The sequence below is a fragment of the Vidua chalybeata genome, chromosome 11, assembly GCF_026979565.1.
Source record: "Vidua chalybeata isolate OUT-0048 chromosome 11, bVidCha1 merged haplotype, whole genome shotgun sequence".
In the NCBI taxonomy this organism is placed as follows: domain Eukaryota; kingdom Metazoa; phylum Chordata; class Aves; order Passeriformes; family Viduidae; genus Vidua; species Vidua chalybeata.
Window position 1 is genome coordinate 2,992,170 of NC_071540.1, and position 14,944 is coordinate 3,007,113.

The 14,944-nt window shown below is 45.3% G+C and overlaps 1 long non-coding RNA gene across 1 annotated transcript; it reads right to left on the reverse strand.

Annotated features, from left to right (window-relative positions):
- Window positions 1-6,564: 6,564 nt before the first annotated feature.
- On the reverse strand, window positions 6,565-8,278 carry LOC128793649 (uncharacterized). The gene is made up of 2 exons (XR_008432851.1): window positions 8,207-8,278; window positions 6,565-6,928 (listed from the first exon to the last, which is right to left on the reverse strand). It is a non-coding gene; the product is annotated as an uncharacterized LOC128793649 (long non-coding RNA).
- Between the last annotated feature and the right edge of the window lie 6,666 nt (window positions 8,279-14,944).

Genomic DNA, 14,944 nt, shown 5'->3' on the forward strand with positions numbered 1-14,944 from the left:
TGGTCCAAAACTGGAATTAGCTTCTGCCCTAGAAAGAGCACACAAAGCACGGAGGAAAGCTATTATCAACATAAACAGAGGCTTATTTTGGCTTTGCCTGTTGTTGCCCATTTGTGTCTGGTGTGAAGTCATTGGCCTGCAACTAACAGCAGGCACATGCATGCATGACACTAACAAAGCAGAAGGAGATGCTGTCATTCTCCACTGGAATTAAAAATCTTGCCAGGAAAAGGAAAGAAGATTTTTAAATATGGTGTTGCTACATTCCTATGACTCTATAGAGCAGGAAAATGGTTTAAGAATTCTTACTTAACATCTTTATCTGTGTATAAGCAAAATAAGATTCTTTTATAGCTAAGGTTTTCAGTGTAAAAATCCTGGGATAAAAAAAAGGATACTTAAACCCCATTTAAAGTAAATATATAAATTAGTTTTTGTTTGGAAATGTTTTCTTCAGTTCAGGGAAAAGAAGTTATTACAGCATTACCTCCACCCACACTTTTATTCTACCTATTCTTTTGTATTTAAAGTATTAAATATTTTTAATACTTGCTATATAGGGACTGAGTTCTTAGGGGCAAGACTTTTTTGCCAACATCTAACACAGGCTAATAGCCAGGACATCTGTTCCCAAATAAATATTAATGCTACACCTCAGCATGCAACCTCTGATAGTTGTCAGGACTGCAATTCACAACACACATCTCACTTGAGAGATTTTTCTGCACAGCACTCCAAAGCCCTAACAAGCTTTGAGCAGATGACAAAACAGTCTGGTAAGCTGGCAGTGGGCATTTTTGCAGGAAACCTAGAGATTTATACAATTTGTTTTAAAACAGAAATACACAATGGAAGCATTACACATCTGCATAATTGCATGCTACATAATGCTGTGTAATTTGTACAGCCCACTGTGCTGGAGTATGTGCACTGATCCCCTAAGGTGCACTGGGCTCCATCTAAAACAGATTAGCACTAATCATAGTGCCTTCTCACACTTCCAAGAATGAACAGCAGAAGGAATGTATTCCTCTGCCCCTCTTGCTCATGCAGAGACCATACAGCTCATTGTGTCCCACTCACAGCAGACCTGAGGCTCAGCACGATACAGGTTATCTCCTTATGGAGGTAACAATCACTGTGCACAGCCCAAGGATTTAATTTTCAACAATCTGTCTGGTTTAATTGTAATTAGCCCTAGAAAGGGGTTTATACTGAAACATGGACACCCCTAGACCAGACTAGCTGTCATTACAGGCCCAATGCCAGCAGCCTGAATCAGAAGCCCCTTTGGTCACAGACACTTTTGCTCATCCTCCTGCTGTTCCATCAAATGTACTTCGGACACTTCTGAGTTCCAGCTGCCACCAAAGGACAAATGTAACAGCAGTGGCACATTTTGGTTCCAAATGTCAAGCACAGCAGGTGTATCAGCTGCAGGAGCTCATGGGTACCCCATACCCACAGCAAGAGCCACCCCTGAGGCTGAGCTCTAGGCATCCCTGCAGCTTCTCTCAGGGCTGGCACCACTAAACTGAGCTCTGAGCTATTCATGTTGAAGAGCAGCTGGGTCTCCCCTTCCCTCTTGCCTGTGTATCTCATGGGCTCCAGCAGCAGCTGTGCATGGGATAGTGGGGATTGTGAGAGTTAAATTAGCAGCTAGAGCTTGGCTGAGAAAGGCACACAGAAAGCAGAAAGCTAAAGGGACATCTTGGTGCCAGTGCTGTTTCTGAGATAACTCATTTGAAACCAAAAGGGGAATAATATATTTAAACTGAGGCAGAATTACACAATGAGGAGGGGCTGGGATACTACCCAGTTGACAGAGTCAGCAACAGAAGAGAGCCTTAGTCATGCATCAAGAGAGGAACTGGATACATTTTTGGAAGTGAAGCAAGCTGAGGCAAAAAGTCACTGGCCAAGGTTAAATGAGTTGGAAAAGAAACTTATTTATATGTGCTGGGCTGATATGGGCAGGTTCTGCTGCACTTTCAAGGTAGACGTCCCCATTTCTTAGTGTTTCTACATTGCTTGCAGACTTTGTTCCTATTGACGAGATTAAATGTAATTACTTTAGAAGTGTGAAGACATGATTGCTTTGAAACTAAATCAATGGGACAAATCCAGGCTTCCTTCCCCAAAGTCAGTAGAGAAAGGCTGGACTTTGACCAGTTTGGCAAAAATCAGTATTCAGCTTTTGAGAACATATAACAACATAACATAACATAGCATAATATAACATAACATAGCATAATCAGCACTTGAGAATATATTGCTTACATCATAGAAGGGATATTCTTTCTTTCTCTACCAGGAAATCAAAGTACATATGGCATGAAACACAAGCTGAAATTTTACAGCTCCCATTGGTTCAGCTTCTCTGAAAAGTCAGTGCTGTGCATATGCATAATCTCAGTGGGAAAATAAGGATGAAGCATTCTGGAGAGAACAGTCTTCCCTGGCTCACATTAAACATATCCATTCAAGCACACGTATCACATCCACCACCACCATCACCTACTAAGTGGAAATTGAAATCCTTTAACCAAGGGGAGGGAGGAGGCGTGTGAGGGGGTGTCTTCCCTCTCGACTTGGGAACGAGAATGAAAAGTTACATCAGGTTTTCTCAGAAGCTAATCTGTGGCTTTCAGTCCAACATGTGTTGTTGCCAATGACTATTTGACTTCTGCATCAGGAGGTCACGGAGATCAGGTGGGGGCAGAGGGAGTGCATTTATCAGCCCAATGAGACAAGGCTGAACTCTTTCTCCACTGACTCCTTCTCCTCTGGTCCTGTCCTGAGACTGGGGGTGTGGGGTGGAAGTAACCCTTTGAAAAACACAGCCCAGCTGCACTCAAAGACAGCTGCTGGCCACCCCTGGCAGGCAGCTGAGCTGCTGCCTGGACAATCAGGGGGTTCTGTAAAGCCAGGAGATAAAATGACTGTGTAACATGCATGGTGTTTGCTACTAAAGGCTAGACAGATGAGACAGTGCTTGTGATACCTGTGCTAACAATACCACACTGATTTCCTCACGGCCACTGCAGGGCCAGCAGCTCAGGCACTGCCCTCTTGCCTCCTGAGCTCTTGTCCTCATGCACAGAATTCTCCAGGTCTGCATGTCAGACTCTACAAGAGGCCCAAGCACTGAAGCCACAGTAGCAAAGGCCACTGAGCAGCCTGATGGGTGCCAGGGCACTGGAGTGGCCAACCTTGCTCCAGGTGAGTGGTGTGGACTCACCTCACACACTGCCCTTGCTGAGAGTGTTCCCTGCTGGGTGGGCTGCTCTACAAAAGCAGCTGAAATGGATGCAGGACCTATTTTGTCAGAAGACAAGAGGCACCTACTGACACAGAATGTGATGTAGGGTGTAAGATCTGCATCCTGGCTCTTGGAGTCAAAAAAGAAGAGAGTAGTGGGAGGAGGACAGGATCAATCTCATATCCACCTGGGATCCTGCTGCAAACACACTGGGGCAGGAGGTCCAGCTGCAGAGCCAGTTAGTTCTGGAGCAATCTGAGGGTATTTTGGCCCCTCAGACTTGCACAGCATAACCTTTTCCAGCCTCTCCCCAGAGCCTGAGGGAGTTTGGCCTGATTTATTCTGATATCCTTGATTTTGGATCAAGTCTAGAATATAAGCAGGTTTCAAAAGAAGATAGTTGGGACCAAAGCTACTCCAAGAACCCTAAAGACAAGCTGATAAAGGAACATTTATGACACGGTCCCCATTTTATAAATGAAGCAAGAGATAAGAGGAGATAACAGATTAGAGGACATAAACCCTCTGCCTTCCTCTACCAGTCCATGATACTGATCATGCCGTAGCCCAAGGACCTGAAACACTGCAGGGTTGAGGCCTAAGGTAAAACATCATGAACTGAATATAGATCTCCTGGTTGTGGCCATGATTCCTGAATGATAAACACAACTTCCCTCACAATGAAACACTGAGTAGATAATAATAGCCTTAGATAAAACTTCTACAATAAACCACTTCAGTTTTATATTGAAATGTGGACATCTGGGATTGTGACCAGAATGAGGAAAGCAAGAACTTGCAGTGTCTGGAAGGCACACCAGGAGGTCATGGCTGAAGGAACCTCACAAGCAAGACTTGCTACTACCAGCCCAGGTTTAGACACCGATGCTAACAATACACAATCATAACTTCATTAGCAGAATTGCATGATTGTAGCAAAAAAATAAGTTTAGAAAGCAGTTAGAAATGACTAGTGCATACTCACAGCAAACTAATGAATTTGTCTCATCTTCCTAATGCTGACATGTGGGTGCTTCAGTTGTGCATGCCCAGTGGGGGAGTCTATAGCATTTGACTGAAGAAAATCTGCATTTCCTGACTTGTTCTTACTTTTCATACATCTTGGAATAATGTACAATAAGGTACATTTTTCTCTCAATCTTTAAGCAAAAACAATCAGAAAAAGACAAAAAGCAGCTTATAGCCAGGACTATTTTCAAAACATCTGCTCTTCAGCTCAGTCAGGCTCTGTGCCCTGTGAAACTAGATTTTAATGAAGAAGGAAAGGAAGCAGAAGCAAAATAACCTGTGGCTTTGCTTCTGAAGAACTGGATGGTTACATTAGGTTTGCTTTAGCCCGACTGTGAGCACAGGTGTTAACTACAGAAAATGTGTTGCTTTCTTGAACAGTAGTCTTTAGTAATAGGGGGAGTAATGCATGGTGTGGTAGGAAGGAGCCTGTTGCAAGTCAAGTAGATTCATGGAGTATAAAATTCTCTTCCAGTTGCTACATTTTGAATTTATATACTATGTAGCATAAGTATGTTACTGGCTATCATTGTTTCTACAAGTACAGGTGAGTCAAACTGGACCAACATGAATTTGAAAATGTCAAAAATTAACACATTTAATATATTAACTGCCAAACACTTCAGAAATTACTCTGTTTCACTAAATCTTAGCAGTAGATCCTCTTACATAACCTAAAGAACAGATCTCTTTTTGTTTTTAAAATGCACTCAGTGTTGTCTGGTTGGCTACCAGCTGCTGCTGCCTGCCTGCTGTGGTTGGTAACTGTAAATGTGGGGGCCATTTTGAAACCAAAAGATTAAAGACAAGAAGAGGAAGTCCAACAACTTGAAGATGCTATCATCAATCCACAGCTGGCCAGGAACAGGAAGCAAGCGAGGATGGCATTCATAATATACAACCTCTACAGCAGCAGGACAAACAAGAGTGAAAGGCTGTAGAAATGGTAGAGGTTATTTCTCTATAGGTATTGTCACTGCTCCAGGCTGGTCATTTGTGAACGAGGAGCAGGCACTTACAGCATGGGCTCCCTCGTGGTGCAGATGAGGGACAGTTTGTCCTACAGCACAGATGTTTTTGCAGCTGGTTTAGAAAGGGAGCAGGGCAAAACACGGAATAAAAAATAATGATCTGCAAGGGAATTTGAGGATCAGACTTTGTTCTCGTGAGTGCTAGAACTTTGTATTGACCACAGCGCAAGGGTATTCAGGATCTGAATGGTTTCCTCACCAGCTTTAATTGCAGATGAAATAAGACAAGAAACAGGACACAGCTTCACATGCACAGCTTACAGGGAAACATAATGTTATCATCAACTCAGGAGCCCGTGTGCAATGGAAAAGTTGCCATTAGGAGAAAGGCCATTTCAGGCCAAACATGAAAGAGCCAGATGTGGTAAGGCACAGCAGTCACTGAGAGCAGGCCTGGAAAGCCAGGCCTGCTGGATATGTGAACCACAAGAGCAGCACTTCCAGCAGAGCTGTTCTGCTCCCTCGCAGCGCTCGGCCCAAGGCGAGGCCTCTGCCCAGGGCTGGCAGGAGCACATTGCCTGGTGTGCTGCGTGCACTTGGGCTGCACATGTGTGTGCTTTGGCTGTGGCTCCCCTTGCACCTGGACCACGGCACAGTGGCTGTCAGCAGCATGCCACACCATCCCTGCTGCAGCTACATGGAGGAAGGGGATCCACACAGGGACTAAAATATTTTTTCAATTCCTTATGATCCCTGAAGGCCAGTGTAAATGAGAAGAACTCTCATGCCTGGAAGGAGCAAAGCATTAAGGTTAGTGCCAGGCACAGGACAGGGAAATGAAAGCATTAGACACTGACTTGCAGGCAGAGGAGTTCAGCCAGCCCCAAGGATCCGACACACAGCTCATTAAACCCTCCACAGTGCAGTCCAAATCAGTTTTTAAGTTCTGTTAATGCCATGAAGTAAATTGTACCTGTAATGCATTTGCATCCATAGCTTGCATCAGGTTGGATTAAGGTATAAAAAGCTTCTTAAGCACAAAAGTGCCCATTGTAAAAGCGCTGTCATTAATGACACTGTGCTCATTTAGAGCACAGCTCAGGCACAGCCTGCCTAGCGTCACTGTAAGAAATCAAAGTGGGCACATTCAGCCTGAGCACTAATACTCAATATCTGAACCAGTGAGGTAATTACAATAATCCCTTAATTACTGGCACCAGGAGAGTTTGAGGAAAACCTGCCTGGCAAACAAGCTCACCCTATAAAAACAGAAGTTCACAGACCTGAGAAATGTGGGAAATATTCAAGTGGATGGTTATTTATTCACAAATAAAAGATAGTCAAAGAGGGAGTCACATGAGAAGAAAAGGTAGAATCTACATTTTACACACAGCTTTCTGGTCTTTGCTGTTTGTTTCCGTTAGTCTTTTCCAGCAGAAACGCAGGATCCATTTAACAGACTTCATGGAGGTCCCTCTGTGCCCCAGCTCTTCATCCTCTGCACTTCACCTATTGCAAGAGCAGGAACATGGAAAAGCACAGGCAAGATGCACCAAAACACAAGCTAGCTGGATCACAGTGCTGTAACCACGAGCTCCTACTAGTCTCTGCACAGCCAACACGCAGCGAGCAGCAGTCCCCGTGCTGTCCCAAATGGCATAAGGTGCTAACAGGAAACACAGAAAGACTAGATAAAAACTGAAAGGAAATGAGCAGCACCAGATGCAATGAATTTTACCAAGGACTAGCCTGTGCCTGAGCAGCTTGCCCTGAGTGAGGGGCTGTGTGTGGCTCTGCTGCCTCAAAAGCAGAGAATGTGGACTGTTAGTCACCACTTGTTTCCTGTTCTGTCCCGCCTCTGCACCGGAGCAACTGGTGCTGGCAGTGCCAGCTGCCCTTGCTGGGCAGCCAGCAGGGCACCCCTACCCTGCAGGGGAGAGGGGAGCAAGTGGCACCAGCACACTGTGAGACTCCCATACCCTGTTTGGCCAAGGGTGCCCCAGGTGCCACGTACAGCACGTGGTGACACTGCCCTGGAAGCGCAGGTCACAGCCCAGGTGAACTCCAAGGAACTGGCTTGGTCAGAGGAGAGGAAGGGTCTCAGATACATTCCCCAAGACAGAAATCTCCTTGGAAAGGTTTAAAAAATGGGAATATTCAATGATTTGGCATCTCAGGACACTGGAGTGCCCTGCTTGCACTGAATTTTCCCGCTTTGATTAATTAAACAGGTGGCCACAGACCCAAGCTCCGAGAGAAACTTGGTTCTGTGTTCTCAACATCAGAGCTCCAAAGGTGATGATGGGAAACATATCATGCTGGGCTGCATGGAAGGTCTACTTAGGCTCTGCAAAGAGTGCCTTCAGGACTGTTTACTAATAGCAAATTACAAAGATAGCATGGCACACACTGTACTCAAACTATAAACCACTGCAAAGTTACTAATGCAGATTTGTTAAAACAGAATAAAATAGGCCAAACAAAGCACTGAACAAATTCTGTACAACAATCTTCCCTTGTCAGGATGGCACTTTTTCTTCATTCTCAGTGTTTGGCTGTAGCTAATATCAACTCATTAAAAATTCACAGGCACTTCTGCCATTTTTTAAAAATTGGTAGAAGCATAGGCAAGTCTGCACTGGGGTACAGGCATAAGTTTAATTGATTAGCTGATAATTACACTACACTATTGCACTATGTGCAGCAATACCCGTGGATAAAGCTTTAGGGAAATAGGAGTTTTATGAAGCAAATAAGTTCATACCCCCACTATCATGGGGTACCATCAGTACAGATTTCCAACTTCAGATGACCAGACAGAGTATCCAGGGAGTATGTTTCTCAGAGAGGACGTATTGGGGGAGACAGAAATGAGCACAAACGTAGTGGAAATGCCTAGTATTAATTAAACTAAAACCCAAGTCCAGCACCATTTGTGACTTACGCTTTGAGAGCAGTTGCACGCAACACTTTGCTGCAAATTGCCTTGTTCTGTGATTGTAAAAAAGAAAACAAACACTTGAAGAATTGTTCTTACATTCACTCCTCTAACACCAAATATCCAGCCAAGTTTACAAGTTTCACTGACTTCAGTAAAGATACCCCCAGACTAAATCTGGCTTGCTGAACTTTGCGCCTCTTTAAATTTGGAGTAAATGTTATTAGTCGTGAAGACGATGGACTGAGCCAGACAGGGCAGGCACGTGCTGTGCGAGCTTCCCCACAAAAGTTCTGCTGATACAACACAATCCTGACCTGGCCAGGATTACTGGTTTTACAGTCTGCCTTTCTTAAAGAGAAACTCCAATTGCCACTAGATACAATTGTTCTGTGACAATGAGCACAACTTTCCTAGGAATTACACCAAATGTACTTCACAGGTGACCCAAAGCAGCCTTGAATTCTGCTATGGGTCTAAAGGAAAATAAAACCTAAATAAATCATCAGGGTAAAAAGTCTCCCCATCATTACACTGGAAGTCTGATGGTCAGGGTTCACCAAAGACCTCTCCAAACCTAGGTAAATCTACCAAAAACAGAGCATGCCACACCTGGCTAGCAGCTTCCTGGAATGCTCTAGTAAGCTGGTAAAGGAGATATGATAAAAGTGCAATATTTTTATGAAGGCCCATTAAAGGTGTGCATATCATGAAGGATGTGTGTACTTTGCAGCACAGAAAGACACCAGCAAAGTTACTGGAGCAGATTCTGCCACTTTTTATACTCTTACTATAATCCTGTTCTCTGACTTGCCCTCAGGCTTAATAATGAAGTGATTCTTTATTATAATGGGTGGACTAGAGAGTTGTATATATGTGCTCTGCTTAATTGCCATTGTGTGCTGTGGTTGATCATGCAATAACAATGAATCCATCATAATTAAATCTGGGAATTATTAAATTGATTCTATTTATACATACTGTAATCTTCCATAGGAGCTGCAAAAATCTGTTGTCTTTAATGAAATTGCACAAAAAATCTTGTAGCCTGTTTTAAATCATATAAGGCAGAGTTTTACCTGTGGTCGTTATTCCTAGTGAAAACTGGGTAATTATTTTGTGCATAAATAAAGGCTCAAATTCACATTTGTAATAATTAGGTTTGTTTGGCTTTTAATGTCAAAAATTAAGGACTAACTTGTTTACTGCCTAACTATAGATCAGTTTTTGTGGAGATGTTTATAATGAAATTCAGCAGCAAGGGAGCAATATAAAAACCAAGAAACTGGAACCCATCTCAGGAATAGAAGTTCAGTATTGTCCTAATAATTATGCTGGCAGCCACATTTGCATGAAACCAATTTTTTTTTCTGTAGTACTCAATTAAGGTTATTCAGCTGCCTTGATGTGTTTAGAAACAAAACCACTGGCATCCAAATAAGGCTAATAACAAAAATGCAATATGATGTTTCCCATTTCCAGCAAAGGGTAAGAGAACAGATGTTCCTTATACTGCCATGTTTCACCAGCACAGGGGGGAGCTGAGAAAGTTTGCAATTCATAGTGACAGTGCCATTAAACTAATGTAGTGCAGAATGTGCCTGATGGAAGCATGCGGCTCGGAACAATCTGCTTGGGCACCCAGGAAAGGATGGGGAGAACTAGAACTGACCTTTCAGGTTAAAGAAGGAAACAAACGCTCTAGCCTGTCTCCCCGTGCTGCACAGAGCCATCGGCTGTTGGACAGGACTGCCGGTGGCATTGCAGGCTGCTTGCGCGGCCTGGACGCGCAGCCTGCGCTGCGCCTGCCGCCCTTGTCCCGTGCGCGGCCGCGCTGCGGGCAGGGCGGCCCGGGCGGGCCCTGCCTCTGCCCCGGCACCGGAGACACGGTGCCAGGAGGGGACAGCCAGCGGCGTCCCACGGCTGCCTCGGGCCGCCGAGCGGTCTCTGGATCGCTCCTAGGTAGCGCATGTGCTGGCCTCGGCCGGGACGGGGCAGACGCGAGGTGGCGGTGCTCTCAGGAAAGCGCCGCCGCTCCCCTCTGGGATCGCCCAGAGCCGGGCGCTGCGGCTGCTCGGCGCCTCGGCATGGCCGGCCCCTGTCACCAAGTGTCCCCTGGTGCGCCAGTGTGCCACAAGGCCTGCTGGCAAGGCTGGTGGCTGTCACCACAAAACGCCACAGCTTCCTTGGGATGTGATGTTCTCTGGGTCTGTGGCCGCAGGGAGGTCTGTGGAGACCCTGCCCGTGGGACGGGGCCTGGGGCACTGCTGCGGGATGGAGAAGCAGCCTTTGCTTCTCCGAACTGTTTATTCCTCTCCAGAGGCCTCCTGCTGGTGATTATTTGCCCCGTGTGTCCCACCCAAGGACACAAGCAGCCCCTGGTTTGGACCTTGCACACCAGGCTCCGCGCCCCAGCGCCGAGCACAGCCCCCACTGGGCCCTGCTGCCGGCACAGCGCGGCCCCCGCGGCACCGGGGCTCCGGACCACTGCAAGCAAGGCAGGGTGACAGCTAGTGGGACAACCGGCTGTGAGCCCCAGGACTGCCTGTGCTCCCTAGGAAACACCTAAGTCCTTTTGGAGCCGCTCTCCACCCCCCCTCGGGCAGTACAGCCAGTGACAGCTAAGCAGGGGGAGCCTTTCCCACTGGAAATGCCCAGAATGAGTTGAACAAACCATTGAGCAAACACATTCCCCCTGGGAGATCTCCTCTCCTGAACTCGAGTCATCTTAATATCCCAAGGACATAAACCCACGAGCAAAATACTGCATGCCATGTTAGCACATTCTGGGGAGCAGGGACAGGAACCACAGACTGCATCCACGGTCTTCAAAGTCTGCAGTGCCCAGTTAAAGAGTTCATGCTTGGCCACGGGGGCAGGCTGGGCGTCTCCATGGGAAGGCTGCTGGAAAACACACAGCATCAAGCAAAGGGCAGGTCTCCAGTGATGCAGATGAGATCAGGGCCACCAGCAGAGCAGGAGACACACAGAATCCAGTGGCCACCAAACCAAAGTCAAATGGACCCAATATTGGTTTTGCTTTCTGTGCAAATTCCTTGGGAAGGCTGTGAGTGCCCACGCTGCCCGAGCAGGCAGGTTGTGCTCCAGCCCGTTCCTGACTGAGCAGGGGTGCTGAGCACCTCCTCAGCTGCAGCAGGGCCTCAGCACTCTCCAGCATCAGCCCCTGGGGCAGATCTGGAGTATTTTCACTGACCTTCCTCCAAATGTGTCTTGCCTTGCCTCACAATGCCAAAGTAAATAAATAAATAGACTAACAAGCAGAAATGGCTTTACCGGACATTATTCTGGGCTGATTGGTTGTGAAACTTTACTCAAAACCCCAAAACCACAAAAACTGCCAGTTTTCCAGGCCCTGTGTTTTTCATAGCTCTCATAGCATTCTGAATAGTTTGCATTTCCAACATAGAATAAATATACATTTAAGCTGGTTGGATTATTGACACAGAAATAATAATAATAAAAAAAAACCCACTTAACTCCTTGTTCTGTTTCTTTTTCCCATGGAGTGAAATAAGAATTCACACCACTGAACTATGCCTCAGACATTCACATTTACAGATGTAAATGCTGACAACAGGCAGAGTGCCTACAATGCATTAATGCAAAATTCATTGAAGGGGTACATTTTAAATTAAAAACAAATCAAAACACAGCACTTATGTCTTTATGTCATTCACCCAGAGAAAGTCTATCACAATGACCCCAGGCACTTGCACTGTTTTCTTCACTGCATTATAGACCGTGTTCTTTAATGTTAGCACGTCACCATAGCTCAGCTGAGCTCACGATAACCTCTTGGGCTGTAGTTACTCCTTTTTGTTACAAATTGAATAAAAGGTAATTTGGCCAGAACCATGCTTAAGTCAGTGGCAGTGATAAGGAGTTTCAACCATCACCTCCCTGCTCTTGTTCTGCTCCTGAATTGTATTTAGTGGCCACAGACTTGACGTCTGAGGCCAGAAGTCTGTGGTAACACCTGGACAGGGCACAACTGCCTGAAACACGAAGTGCTCGTGCCCATGCCATGCCCCAGCACACCACTCCTCTGAGCTGGTCCTCTCAACCCCTGCCCAGGGTCACTCACAGCCACAATGCCTGAGCACAAAAAATATTTGAGCTGCTGATCCTCTATTGGAAAATAAGGCACAGAAGACAATTTCTCTATTATTCCTTCAGAAAAGCTTTTGTATTTCATATGGTCATAATGCTATAAACTCAACACTGCCAAACAAAAGGGAACTCAAGGACAGGAGGACAGACATCTGGGAAAGAAAACCAGTCAGTTATATTTGGAGATCCTGCCCTAATGAGTAACCTTATACAGTTATTCAAATACTAATGTCTGGGTAGTTAAAGTGTCATATATTATTAAATCTCTGCAACAAATTATGTTAATATTGTTACTTCAAGAACAGAAATTAATTTAAAAGTTACAAAATGTGGGCATGGAAATAATGTTGTCTAGAACCTGTATACACAGCTTCCCCTTTCTTGCAATAGCTGGGTGAATTACTGAAGTTGCAAGAAAATGAGAACCCGTGCCAAGTAAAGTATTAGAGACTTCAAGAGCCTTCACTGAAGTCTCCACTCTTCAAGTGCCCTCCTTCTTAGTACTCTTCATGCACACGAGTGTGATATAAAGAGATATTCATAAGAGAACAGGAACAATATTATGTGTGTAATTATTATCTGAAATGTAACTTTGAGATTCTTTAAATTAAATAGTTTTGCTCGGGGGGAAAAAATTGGTTTGAGTTTCAGCGCTTCCTCAGCATTTGTGCTGTTCTCTGGTTATAGGCAATGTAAATGGATTAAATTTTTTTTCAGCTTCATATTTGTTTCTGACCTGCTTCATTCACTTGCCTAAACAACTCTTAGGAGATGGAGAGTCAACAGCATTTGGGCAGTTGTTTAAAATCAGGAATTTACTTTAGAGCTATCAGGATAAGGAGGTGCTTTCCTGAAATGGCCCCTTGGTCCAAGTTTAATTTCTATTGAAAAAAAAGCTTTCTTTAAAGCAGTAATAATTGAACTGTGAAAAGAAAGTAAATGCAAACAACTTCAGTTAAGCTTCAGTTGCTGCTATTTAAACAGGAAAAAAAAAAATCCCTTTCAGCTCCAGTTATACTCTGGGCCTAGGAGTGTCCAAGTGTTCCCACAAACACCCATCCTTTCTCTGGGACAAGAAGAGTGGATGCAAGGAGTCAGACCCTGGTACACCGGCACCTCTGTGGGACCAGGAACCAGAGATCCTGGGCAGACTGACTGGAGCTAACTGCATTCTGTACAGGTGTCTAACCTGGCAGGACAGGAGCCTGGAACAGTCTGCTAAATCAAGTGAAACAGCAACAGACAGAGGAGCCAGGCTGCTTTTCACTGAAGAGCCAAATGCCTTCAGGACTGCCTGAGTTCAATACAGAGCATGCAACCAAAAGTCTTTTATTTCTTTCTTTGTTCTTCTGTGCTGAGGGAGGGATGCCATTTTTCTCTGCATGCTGCTGCAACATAGTCACCTATTAAAGTTATGTTTGTGCTCATTCCTGGAATTTGTAATGGACAGTAATTGTGCCTCTAATATTGCTCTCAGCTAGGCTTTAGCTTTGCTGTGATGCATTTTCTACTGTCACCCAAATCCTGGGATAATAATGAGGTTGAGTTTTTATCACGGACAATAAAAACTGAGTACAAAGTATTGCTGAGAAACAAAGTAGAACTCTTCCCATCTGATGATCAAAATATAGTACATACAGGCTGTCCTAGTCACAGGGATAGGAGGCAGAGCTCAGCATTACGTGAGGGAGACCAAAACTGTGTATTCTACACTCCCCTACGTCGTCTTTAGTGGACAGTCATTTAAGGCAGCAGGGGAAGAGGAAAGGTGCCCAGTGTTGTCTGGCCCAGTGCTGGGGAGAGGTATGGGCTGCCTGGATGGCATCACTGCCATCACTGCAGGTCCCTGGCTCGTCATTTTTCCAACTCCATGAAGTCCAAGCCTTGAAAAAACAGCTCCTGTGTGGGAGGATGGCACGGGAAATGGGGCACCAGGACAGTGCCAGCCCAGCAAAGCCTGCTGGGCCCAGGCCATGTGCTGGTGTCGAGAGAGAAAGAGAAGTACCCACTGCAGCTCACCACAGCAGCTTGGCAGAAGAGTTTCTGGGCCAAGATAGCTCCCCAGGTTTTGGTTTGGCCCTGTTTTTTCCATTGTTGCCAGGCTGGGAGGAGGAGGAGGTTGGGCTGCAAGAACCTCTCTCTGGTGTGCTGCCTTTGTTCTCCCGGGCTCCACGTGGCAGACAGCCTGGGGACAGCCACCATTGGGTTTTGTCCTCAGGGGGAAGCAGGAGATATCTTGCCTTTGTTGGTTAAACCATTTTCTTCTTCTACAGTCATTTATTACTATTGCTGTGTTTTCTAGCGAGCCTCTTTAGTAAATTGTGACTCAACTTCCTTAGTATTTATTTCTCCATTATAGAAAAGGAGACAGTTTGAGTGGCCTTAATTTCCCCACTGAGTTTTTAAACCCAGGACACCTTTGGCACCCAATGAGGGGCAGAAGAGAGAAGTTAAAGTCACAATTTTGATTAAAGCATATAGAGTACAGAACTCCCTGGTCACCACGTTGCTCGGTCTATTTATGTGGGTGCGGTACCTAACCCTGTATTTGTGTCCTTATGTGTGGAATTATTTGCCCATCACAGTGCTCCTTTTCAAACCAGGGAGAGGAAT